Raw genomic sequence first — 11592 nt, 5'->3', positions numbered from 1 at the left:
ATAATAACCACTGCTCCCATTCCTTCAGACCACTCACTGCTGATGGTAATGTCACTGCTATTCACAGTTTCCTGAGACGTATTGCCACTCTGCTTTGTCATTAAATCTCTCCCAACTTATCGTAGGTGTCCTTTTTGGTTTTCTCTCTTTCCCTGCCTCTGCACTTGCTCAAACTTTCTTACACCTTGAACAGATTCCAAAATTGACAAAATGTAACCAATGCTAAAGGCAAATGGCACATGAGAACATAGTGGCGGCTGTTGGAAATCAGTCATCTCAGCTCTAAGACAACTTTGCAAGAGTTCCTCAGTATAGTGTTCTGGACCCAACCACTTTTAATTGCTTCATCAATGATCTTCCCTCCCACATAACAACAGAAGTGGAGATGCTCGCCAATGACAATGTTCAGCACTATCCAATGACTCCTCAGATATGAAGCAGTCCATGTTCAAATGCAACAAGACCTGGATAATGCCCAGGCTTGGGCTGACAAATGGCAAGTAACATTCACACCACATCCATCTCCAACAAGAGAAAGTCTGACATCACTCCATAACTATTACAGAAGACCAACAATCAAAATCCTGGGGGTTCCCATTGATCAGAAACTGAACTGGACTAGCCATTTAAATATTGTAGCTGCAAGAGCAGGTCAGAGACTACGAATCCCGCAGCAAGTAACTCCTGACTCCCCAAAGCCTGTCCATCATCTACAAGGTACAAGTTGGGAGTGTGATGGAATACTCCCCACTTGTCTGGATGGGTGCAGCTCCAACAACACTCGAGAAGTTTGACACCACCAAGGACAAAGCAGCCCCGCTTGATTGGCACTACATCCACTTCCTCCACCACCAATGCTCAGTAGCATTTGTACGTACCATCTACAAGATGCATTGCAGAAATTCACCAAGGATCCTTGCACGGCACTTTACAAACCCACCACCATCCTGAAGGACAAGGACAGCAGATACAAGGGAACACCACCACCTACAAGTTCCCCTCCGAGCTGCTCACTAGCTCAACTTTGAAATATATCATCATTCCTTCAGTGTCGCTGGATTAAAATCCTGGAATTCCCTGTACCTTCACAAAGTGGACTGCAGTGATTCATGAAGGTAGCTCATCACCACCTTCCCAAGGGCAACTAGAGATGAACAATAAATGCTGATCCAGCCAGTGATGTCCACATCCCATGAGTGAATTTTAAAAATCCTGAAATGCTAACTCTGTCTCTCTCTCTCTCTCTGAAACTGCTGCCAGACCTGCTGAGTTTTCCCATCATTTTTTGTTCCTTCTCATTTCATTTATTTTTGATGAACTGTGATTAATAAACAGTCACATATATTATAGGCTCTTACTACTTCTAGATGATGTCAGCCATAGTTCAATGTCCTTCTCTGCTCCAATGACAGAAGCTGTTCCAAAGTGCTTTGTAGCCAATTAATAATTTTTGAAAAAAAAATCACTATTGTACTGTGGAAAATATGGCAGCTCATTTGCACAAGCAAGATCCCACAAGCAACAGTTTCTGAATAATCTGCTTTTGTGATGTTGCTCAAGGGATAAACCATCAAGAACATCTTGTATTTCTTTGAAGTAACTTCAGGGAATCTTTTACAGGGTAGGGGAGTCCAAAACTAGAGAGCATACGTTTAAGGTGTGAGGGGAAAGATATAAAAGGGACCCAAGGGATAACTTTTTCACGCATAGGGTGGTGCGTGTATGGAATGAGCTGCCAGAGGAAGTGGTAGAGGCTGGTACAATTAGAACATTTAAAAGGCACCTGGATGGGTACATGAATAGGAAGGGTTTAGAGGGATATGGGCCAAATGCTGGCAAATGGGACTAGATTTATGTAGGATATCTAGTCAGAATGGAGGAGTTGGAACGAAAGGTCTGTTTCCATGCTGTGCAGCTCAATGACTCTATGACTTTATATCCACCTGAGACAGCATGCACTTTAATATGTCACCTGAAAGCTGCCATCTCCAACAGTGCAGCACACCCTCAGTACTGGAGCCTCTGGAGTGTCAGCCTTAGCTGTGTGCTCAAGTCCTGAAGTGGGATTTGAACGTACAATTTTCCGACTCAGAGGCAAAGCGAAGCCCACTGAGTCACAGCTGTCAGGCAACGTATTCCCCCCCTTAAGGCACTCATAAGCCTATAACTACTTAGCCAGCACATGGCTTCTCATTAACTTAGAGGGGTTATTTGGAACGGAACCCAATCCGCCATTGACACATCTGTGGCTCCACATCATTCAATGAGTCAGGCTTAGAAAGAAAATAAAGTACTGGCTTTCACAGCAACCTGCCAACTGCTAAACTAGCCGGATAAGTAGAATTATGGACCTCAATTGATTATGTTTAACGAAAGTGGTAACATTGTGAGACTGTGAACCCATGAAATGACTCAGCTGGTGATTGCACTCCAGAAGCTAAAGGTCAAAAAGATTCCTATTGTACAGCCATAGTGCAGTGATCACTGCTGGCTATTAGTCCCGACAGCTTGGGGAAAATTTAACTAGTTACCCTCTTTATGGGTGGGGCCTTTCCCAGCTGCTCAGGAGGGCTTCTAACCCAAATTTTAAATTTAAATCATGAGACCTGTCTCTCCGGTTCCAAACTCCTCATCTCTTCCCATTCCTTTAATCTCTCCTAGCCCCATAACCCTCTGAAATCTTTGCACTCCTTTAATTCTGGCTATTTCAGCATCTGCACTTCTAACTGCTCCAACAGTAGCAGCCAGCCCTTTAGCTGCCTCCACCCTAACCTCTAGAATTACTTTCCTGGATCTTTCTATCTCTTTATTTTCCTTTCCTCCTTTAAGACACTCTTTAACTCCTACCTCTTTGAAAAAGATTTTTGCTCATCTGACTAATTATCTGCTTGAGTGACTCAGTATTTTGGTTTGACAATGTTCCTGTGAAAGGATGGTTTATTAGTTAGGGTGATACAAAAATGCAAGGTGTTCCTGTTGTAAATGCCAATAGCTCTGTGATACCTAATCTTCATGAGTGGGTTGAGAACTTGGTTTCAGGTGTTCAACCTTGAAAGGCATTATAGACAAACTTAAATTTGTCCTCATAAAAAAAACAGAAACGCAGTTGCATTTATATAGCACCTTTTGAAGCTTCAAAATGTCCCAAAAGTACTTTACAATCAATGATTGTTTATTTTTACTTAAAGTGCAATCATTTCTGTAATATAGGAAATACGGCAGCTGATTTGCACACAGCAAGCTCCCACAAACAGGCCTGAAGTAAATGGCCCGTCAATCTATTTTGTGATATTGGTAGAGGGGTAATTATTGGCCAGAATGCCAGGGAGAACTCTCCCGCTTACCTTTGAAATAGAGCCAAGGAATCCTTTATGTCCTCAATAAAAAAAGCAAAAGAACTGCTAGACTTCTGAGGAAGGGTCATTGGACCTGAAACATTAACTCCAATTTCTATCAACAGACTTCCTGAGCTTTTCCAGCAATTTCTGTTTTTGGTCCCTTATGTCCATCTGAGAGGACAGCTGTAAAGCTGCTAAACGGGGTTGCCCTTCAATAAAGAGAGTAGTCATTGAACCTGAAATGTTAACTCTGTTTCACTCCCCACAGATGCTGCCAGACATGCTGAGTTTCTCCTGCAATTTCTATTTCTGCTTCCCTCCTGAATTTTACTTGTAAGTCAGAACACTAGTCTCCTCCATTCCATTGGTGGCATCCATCCTGAGATGCTTCCACTTAAAAGGGCAAGAACAGAGGACCTCAGTTTAAAATTTCATCGAAAGATGGCACCTATGACAGTACAGCACTCCCTCAATACTGCACCAGGACTGATGGTCTGGACCATGAGCTTGAGGCTCCAGAGTAGAACTGGAAACCATAACCTTCTGACTCAGAGAGGAGGATGTTCCCCACTGAGCAAAGGCAGACACACAGAAAATACAAGAAGCATACAGAAAGTGCAAATGCTGTGAAGCATTCACTAGTTGAATATCTGGCCAACACTAAATGCCAAAAAATCATACCATAGGACATTGTTGTACCCCAGTGAGATTATTATTGAAAATGCAGTTGATAAATAAATAATGAACTTTCTGCTTTTGATTCACTCAGCGATGCCAGCTCAGTTGATGGATTTCTAGATAGTCTTTATAGCCTTTTAAAAAGATATTTCTCAATTACTGCATCGGTCAATATGTGGAATATGGTGTAAACTGTTGTAGATACATGGACTTCAGTATCTGAGACTCTTGGAGACAGACGTCTGGCGCCCATCAGCCACAATTTTTACAAAAGGTTGGAGCTGTGTGTCTCTGCAGAAAAAGGAATGTGTCTTGGCATCACGTCCCTATGCATTCCATGCCCACAAAAACTTCTTGGGAATTTTTGCTGAATCAGGGTGGCAAACACTTCTCATCAGCTGAGTCAGAAAGTTGTTGCCATAAGCACCCACTCAATAGACTTCATCATCCATTCCCCCACTGCCAGTGCTGAGAGAGCAGTGCACTGTCAAAAGGTCCGGCCTTAGAATGAGACTATGAGACTGAAACCATGACTAACATCCAGTCTGAATGTAAAAGATCCCATGTAATTAGTTAGGAAGGCAGGCAGGTTCTCTCCCAGTGTTGTGGCCAGCAGGGGAGGCAATGTGGTACCTAGTGGTATATATATACCTAGTGGTATTATCACTGGACTGTTGATCCAGAGACCCATAATGTTCTGGGGACCCAGGTTGAAATCCCACCACGGCAGGTGGTGGAATTTGAATTCCATAAATATGTGGAATTAAGAATCTAATGATGACCATGAACCCACTGCCGATTGTCGGAAAAACCCATCTAGTTCATCTGGTCTGGCCTTTAATGTGATCCAGACCCACTGTAATGTGGTTGACTCTTAACTGCCCTCTGGACAGTTAGGGATGGGCAATAAATGCTGCCTAGCCAGCGATGCCCTCATCCTGTGAATGAATAAAGGAAAATTTCCTCCTCAACCGACATCACTAAAGAGATAGGTTATCATGTTACTGAGGAAGGGTCACTTGACCTGAAAAGTTAATTCTGATTTCTCTCCACAGACGCTGCTAGACCTGCTGAGCTTTTCCAGAAATTTCTGTTTTTAATCATATTACAGGTTGTGGGAGCTTGCTGTGTCAATATTGGTTGCTGTGTTTTCTTCTCTTTTTAGTTCATTGATGGGATGTGGGCATTGCTAGTTAGGCCAGCATTTATTAACTAGAGGACAGTTAGTCAACCACTTTACTGTGAGTCTGGAGTCACATGTAGGCCAGACTGGGTGAGATTTCCTTCACTGAAGGACATTAGTGAACCAGATGGGATCCTACAACGCATGACAGTTGTGTTGCTATTAGATCAGTTTCCCACAGTTCCAATTTCATCGTCTGTTATAGTGGGAATCAAACCCATGTTCCCAGATCATTAGCCTGGGTAGACAAACAGAAGGCTGGAAGAACACAGCAAGCCAGGCAGCAACTGGAGGAATGAGGTCAACGTTTCAGGTACTACCCTTCTTCAGGACTGGATGTGGGGGTAGGGGGAGCTGCAGAAAAATAGGGGGTTAGCAGAATGGTGGTGATAGGTGGACACTGGTAGTAGGTACGACCTGGTTGGTTGATGGGAGGGATGAATCCAGCAGGTAGCTGAAAGGGACGGTCAGTAAGTAGAACGTAAAGGAGGAGGTGGGGCTGGAAAGGGAACCGGGGGATGGGTAGGAAAGTTATTTGAAATTAGATTTTCAGAGCAATTAGTTGAAGCAATAACCATCACTTCATTAATGTCTCTCATGACCCAGGAACAAAGAACAAAAAACAGCTTGAGAGAGAGAGAAAGAGAGAAAGAAAAGAAAAAAAAAACACAAAAACAAAAAAAGAATCAGCAGAGCAGTGGCCTATGAGACTCCAGAAACTGAAGGTCAGGACTAATCACTGATAATGGCTTGGAGATAGACGAACATGAGGGTTGGATGTCTTGGAGAGCTGCAGGGTTGGGGAATCACTTCCAAGGATGAGGGAGAAACTCAGTCAACACTTGACTCTGGTTCGTGGAGGTGGATGAAAGGGAAGGCTTTGAAGGGCTGTGGAAACAGGACAGTTAAATGTGATGCAAACTATTTGGTTATGTGAAGCTGAATGGCTGTTTGTATTTGGTAACATTGAGGCATGCGCTGTAATCTTTCTGATATCATTATGATACTCTTTCAGACAAGAAGAGCAAAATATTACATTTAGGTCACAATCTGGATTCTAAATGTACACATAAATATTCTAAAAATGATAAACTTATAACTCAAATGAGAAAAAAGGCCGCAAATGGTATATGGAAGTTCAAAATTCATGTGGGATCTCACCTCAGAACAAGGAAGGATTTAAACCTGAGGCATGAACAACAACAATCTATATTTATCTAGCACCTTTCTTATCAAAGCAAATTTTACCCCAAGCTAATAGGACAGGTGACCAAACACTTGGTCAAGTTAAGGAGTTAGGTTTTAAAGCTTGTTCTGCAGAGAATGGAGGTACAGACATTTGAGGGTGGAATTCCAAAGTTTTGGGCCCAGGTAACTCAAGGGTTAAATCACACTCAGACTCCCTACTTGGTGGAAGTGAGCCATTTGGTCCATTGAGACCACACTGACCCTCTGAAGAGCATCCCTGTAACTCTGCATTTCCAACAGTTAATCCACCTAACCAGCACATCTCTGGACTGTGGGAGGAAACCACAGCACCCGGAGAAAACTCCACACAGACACAGGGTGAATGTACAGACTCCACACAAACACTCGCCCAAGGCTGGAATCAGACGTGGGTCCCTGGCACTGCAAGGCAGCAGTGCTAACCATTGAGCCACTGGGTGGGTTGCTGCCAGTGGCAAAGGTGAAGGGAATCAGTGATGTGCAGGAGACAGGACCAGATGGATGGAGAAATCTCAGAGTTGTAGGGCTGGAGGAGGTTTCACAGACTGGGAAAGCCAAGGTAATTGAATTTTTTTTAAGTCTTAATGTGCTCCCTTAATTGACCTCACATACATAAAGGCAATATCCAGTCACTATAAAAACATTTAATTCCTGAAAAAGACAGATTTTATCAAAAACTTTTCATTGTGCAACACACCCAAATGTTTTCCAAGAAAACCAATTAAAGAGGAAAACCAGACTGTATGAGAGGAGAGTGCTGATTGGTTGGCCTCTGAACTCTTGATTGCTTGAGGTGGTACCATGGAAAATGCAGCAGTTAGTGATGATTGACGCCTAATTGTTACACTTTGTTTAAAATTTCAAACCAGGCAGAAAAGGCTGAAATAGACTTGTAATTGCTTACAAAAACAGAGGTTGCTGGAAAAGTTCAGCAGTTCTGGCAGCATTTGTGAAGAAAAATCAGAGTTAATGTTTCAGGTCTGGTGACCCTTCCTCAGAATTGATGGTAGCTAGGAAAATGTTTCTTTATATGCAGAAGATAGGGGGTAAGGAGTAAATGATAGGTGGGGATAGAGGCCAAAGAGTGAGAAAAGCAAATAAAAACAGAAGGCACTGCGGATGCTGTAAGTCAGGAACAAAAACAAAGTTGCTGGAAGAGCTCAGCAGGTCTGGCAGCATCTGTGAAGGAGAAAAAGAGTTAACATTTTGGGTCCAGTGAACTTTCCTCAGAATGTGTGTGAGAGAGAGAGAAAAGCAGTTGGATAGACAAAGGAGTTGATAACAATCTGGCTAGGAGGGTGAATAGCTATTAATGGGGATTGTTAGTGACTCACAATAGGTAGTGTGAAATGGCAGACTGTGATAACAAGGCCTGGTGTGGGAGGTAGCGGGCTAGGAATGGGAGAGTTTAGGCCCCAAAATTATTGAACTTGATATTGAGTCTGGAGGGCTGCAGGGTCCTTAAGTGGAAAATGAGGCGTGTTTCTTCCAGCTTGCACAGATTCGCTGGAGCACTGCAGCAACAGAGACAGAGATGTTGGCCAGGGAACAGGGTGGTATGTTAAAGTGGCAGGCAACTGGAAACTCAGTCTTTTTTTGGCAAGCAGAACATAGATGTTCTGTGAAGCGATCACCCAGTCTATGCTTCGTTTCCCCAATATAGAGGAAAGCACATTGTGAGCAGCAAATGCAGTAGACCAGATTCTGGGAAGTACAGGTGAAGTGCTGTTTCACCTGGAAGGTATGTTTAGGCCCTTGGATAATGGGGATGGAGGAGATAAAAGGGCAGGTGTTGCACCTTTGCTGGTTGCAGCGGAAGGTGCTGTGGGTGTGTCAGGAGTGAAGGAAGAGTGGACCAGGGTTTCCCTTAGGGAATGGTCCCTGTGGAAGGTGGAAAAGGGAGGGGAAGGGAATATGTCTGGTGGTGGCATCTTGCTGGAGGTGACTGAAATAGCATCTGATGGTCTTCTGGATGTGGATGCTGGTGGGATGGTAGCTAATTACATAGGCTGCCATTACACACTACCTATTAATAGTTACTAATAGTTCCCATTAACAGCTATTCACCCTCCTAGCTAGATTGTTATCAGCTCCTCTGTCTAGCCAACTGCTGTTCTCTCTCTTCTTGGCTCTATTTCCACATATCATTTACTCCTTACTCCCTCCCCAACCTCTGCATATAAACCAACATTTTCCTGGCTACCATCAGTTCTGAGAAAGGGTCACTGAACCCAAAAATGTTAATTTTGATTTTTCTTCGCAGATGCTGCCAGATCTGCTGAGCTTTTCCAGCAACTTCTGTTTTTGTTCCTGATTTACAGCATCTGCCATTCTTTCAGTTTTTATTCTAAATGTTTCTCATCAGGAAATGTCAAACTTTGCCACAGTGCAATATATTTTGCGGTAGACACACAATAAAAAAAAGTGAACAGACTTATTATTGTAGAACAAGGCTGTTACTTTGGCACATCATATTCTATTTTAGAGCACCAAGGTGTTTCTATACTGACTATATTTTAATTTCAGTTGAGTGAAATGATGAAGAAAGCTTGCTTTTGTCTTAATCAATAACTTGGGTTAAATACCAAACCTCTGCTCTAGCTGTTCTAAATCACAATAAATAATGTTTCCACATCCCATTTAAAAAAAAAGGCAGGTTGACTGGTCAAGACATTACCTTGAGAAATGGGGCCATTGAATGGCTGTCACCTGTTTTGACAAATTGAAGAACTGGGGATGCTTGAAATCTGAAACAAAAACAGAAATTGCTGGAGGATCTCAATGAATCTGGCAGAATCTGTGGGGGGGGAAGAGAGAGAAACAGTTAGCATTTAGAGTCCAGTGACCCTTCTTCACAACTGATAGCATCTGGGAAAACATTCTATTTTGGGTTCCATTTTTGTTTGTGGGAGTTTGCCATGTAAGGCTTAGATGGCATAGCAGTAGTGTCCTTATATGTGAACCTGGAGGCTATGGTTCAAGTCCCATCTGCTCTAGAGGTGTGTATTGACATCTCTTGGGAAAAAAAGCTTGCTGTGCACAAATTGGCTGCCTGCATGAATGAACACAGCAGGCCAAGCAGCATCAGAGGAGCAGGAAGGCTGACGTTTCAGGCCTAGAAATCTGAAGAAGGGTCTAGGCCCGAAACGTCAGCCTTCCTACTCCTCTGATGCCACTTGGCCTGCTGTGTTCATCCAGCTCTACACCTTGTTATCTCAGATTCTCTCTCCTCTGATGCCACTTGGCCTGCTGTGTTCATCCAGCTTTACACCTTGTTATCTCAGATTCTCCAGCATCTGCAGCTCCTACTACCTCAGCCTGCATGAATGCTTCGGGTTGTTCGATCGTGAGAGGCGCTACAATAATGTAAGTCTCCGTTAAAACATTGATGAGGCCCTGTTAGACTTCCATTGTTTTTGACACGTTAACAGCGCGGACTGCAGAGCTAGAAGCTCCGCTCCTGGATTTCTTTCTTACCGTCATATTTCAGCCAAGCCTTTGCCAGTCAATTTCAGTCCCACGTGGGATGTTTCCAGCGTTCTCAATTAACCGGCCAATGAAAACTAATCTTTTCAGTAGCAAATGACCCTGACACTTCATGTAATATAAACAGTTGAAACGATTCCAATTAGGATTCGAACACTTTAAAAATAATTGTCAAGCGCTTGAGATTTATGCACTAAGGTCATAATTTATTGCATGGAACAGATCACGACAAGATGCAAACAAAATAAGATTTTTTCGCTGTTTCAGTACTTGCGATGATAGAGGAGGCTGAATGGGAAATTAAACAATGACAAGAGTTGGGAGAATAAACTTCACCCCGATTAGAACTTGCAGTCTGGCTTTCAAAATAATCACTCTGCTCTAGATATTATGATAACAGGGAAATTTCCACAATCAGTCTTTCAATTTTTACCATAGGTTCTTCCTACGTTCCCACATCTGCCTTCTTTATGGAAGTATTTACATAGCTCTTATTGAGGGGGCAAAAGTCTTCGTATGGGAAATAAGAAACTGCAAATACTCAGTTTTAAGCTTCTGAATCAGAGATAGCAACTTAAATGTTAAATAGCAACTTAGCCTTTTTGGAGGGGGTGGAGAGTCCTTTTACTTAACCCCTCCACACATATTCATGCAAGGCGATTGTACAAATTGGCTGCACTCCCTCTCAAAAGGCATCTTACGATTAACGTTTGCTAAGCATCGACTGTCACCGGAGTTGATGGGTTTTGTAGTGGTGATCATCAGATTTTATTAATGTGTTTTGAAAAGCACACACACATTAAAAAGAATTCAGATTTTCTATTCACTCTTCCCCCCCACCTCCTCCAACTCCAAAACAAAAAAAACCCTCGCGCACACACACAGATCCTTCTACCACATGGTACTGACAGATTGTTTGAGCTGTTGGGGGGAAAGACATTCAAAACTAATTAAGCAGCATTCCAGTCGCTATTTGCAAGCAGTAGGCAGAATCAAAGGCATTTGTCAGCGCTACGGCCGCGGCGGCCCCTCGTGGGTTTGATTGACAGCTCGGCGAGAGCAGACGGGGAGGCGGTGCCCGGGCTGGCTTTGATTGACAAGGACGGGAGCCGCCGGCCAATGGTAGGGCCCGGCGCATCCGATTGGCTGGTGAGGCCTCTTCCCCCCCCCCACCGGGACGGCGGGCGTACCCCACGTGGGTCACGGGGGCTTCCGATTGGCTGAGGCCCGGCCCCGCGGAACGTTGGTTACTTTCCACCCAAATATGGTCAGGCTCTCGGGGCAGTTTCGGAGGAGAAGAAAGGAAGGAGAAAGAAAGAAAGAAAGAGAGAGAGAGAGAGAGAGCAATAGGAAAGCAAAGGAAGGGGAAGCCGCGTGGTGTGGATTGTGGCTCTGTTTGTGTGTGGCATTCCGTCTGATCGTTCCCAATTTGCAGAGAAAAAGCCCTGTCTTTTTTTTTGCTACAAAACAGCAACAGTAACAAATATTGTTGCAAAATAGAATTGCAATTACAAGGTAATCGGTGGAAGGAGAGAAATCGCCTTGGGATCTTGTCAATTGCAACAATTCGCCGCTGAACTTCATTGAAGATTATTGCAATTTCCTCCTCGCCGCTGCTTTATTTTATTTGTTTTTGTGTGTGTTCCCTTCCTCCTCGACCCCCACCCCAACCCCTCATTC

The sequence above is a fragment of the Rhincodon typus genome, chromosome 33, assembly GCF_021869965.1.
Source record: "Rhincodon typus isolate 14 chromosome 33, sRhiTyp1.1, whole genome shotgun sequence".
NCBI lineage: Eukaryota > Metazoa > Chordata > Chondrichthyes > Orectolobiformes > Rhincodontidae > Rhincodon > Rhincodon typus.
The sequence above is the reverse complement of the archived record's forward strand: the minus strand, read 5'-3'. Positions refer to the sequence as shown.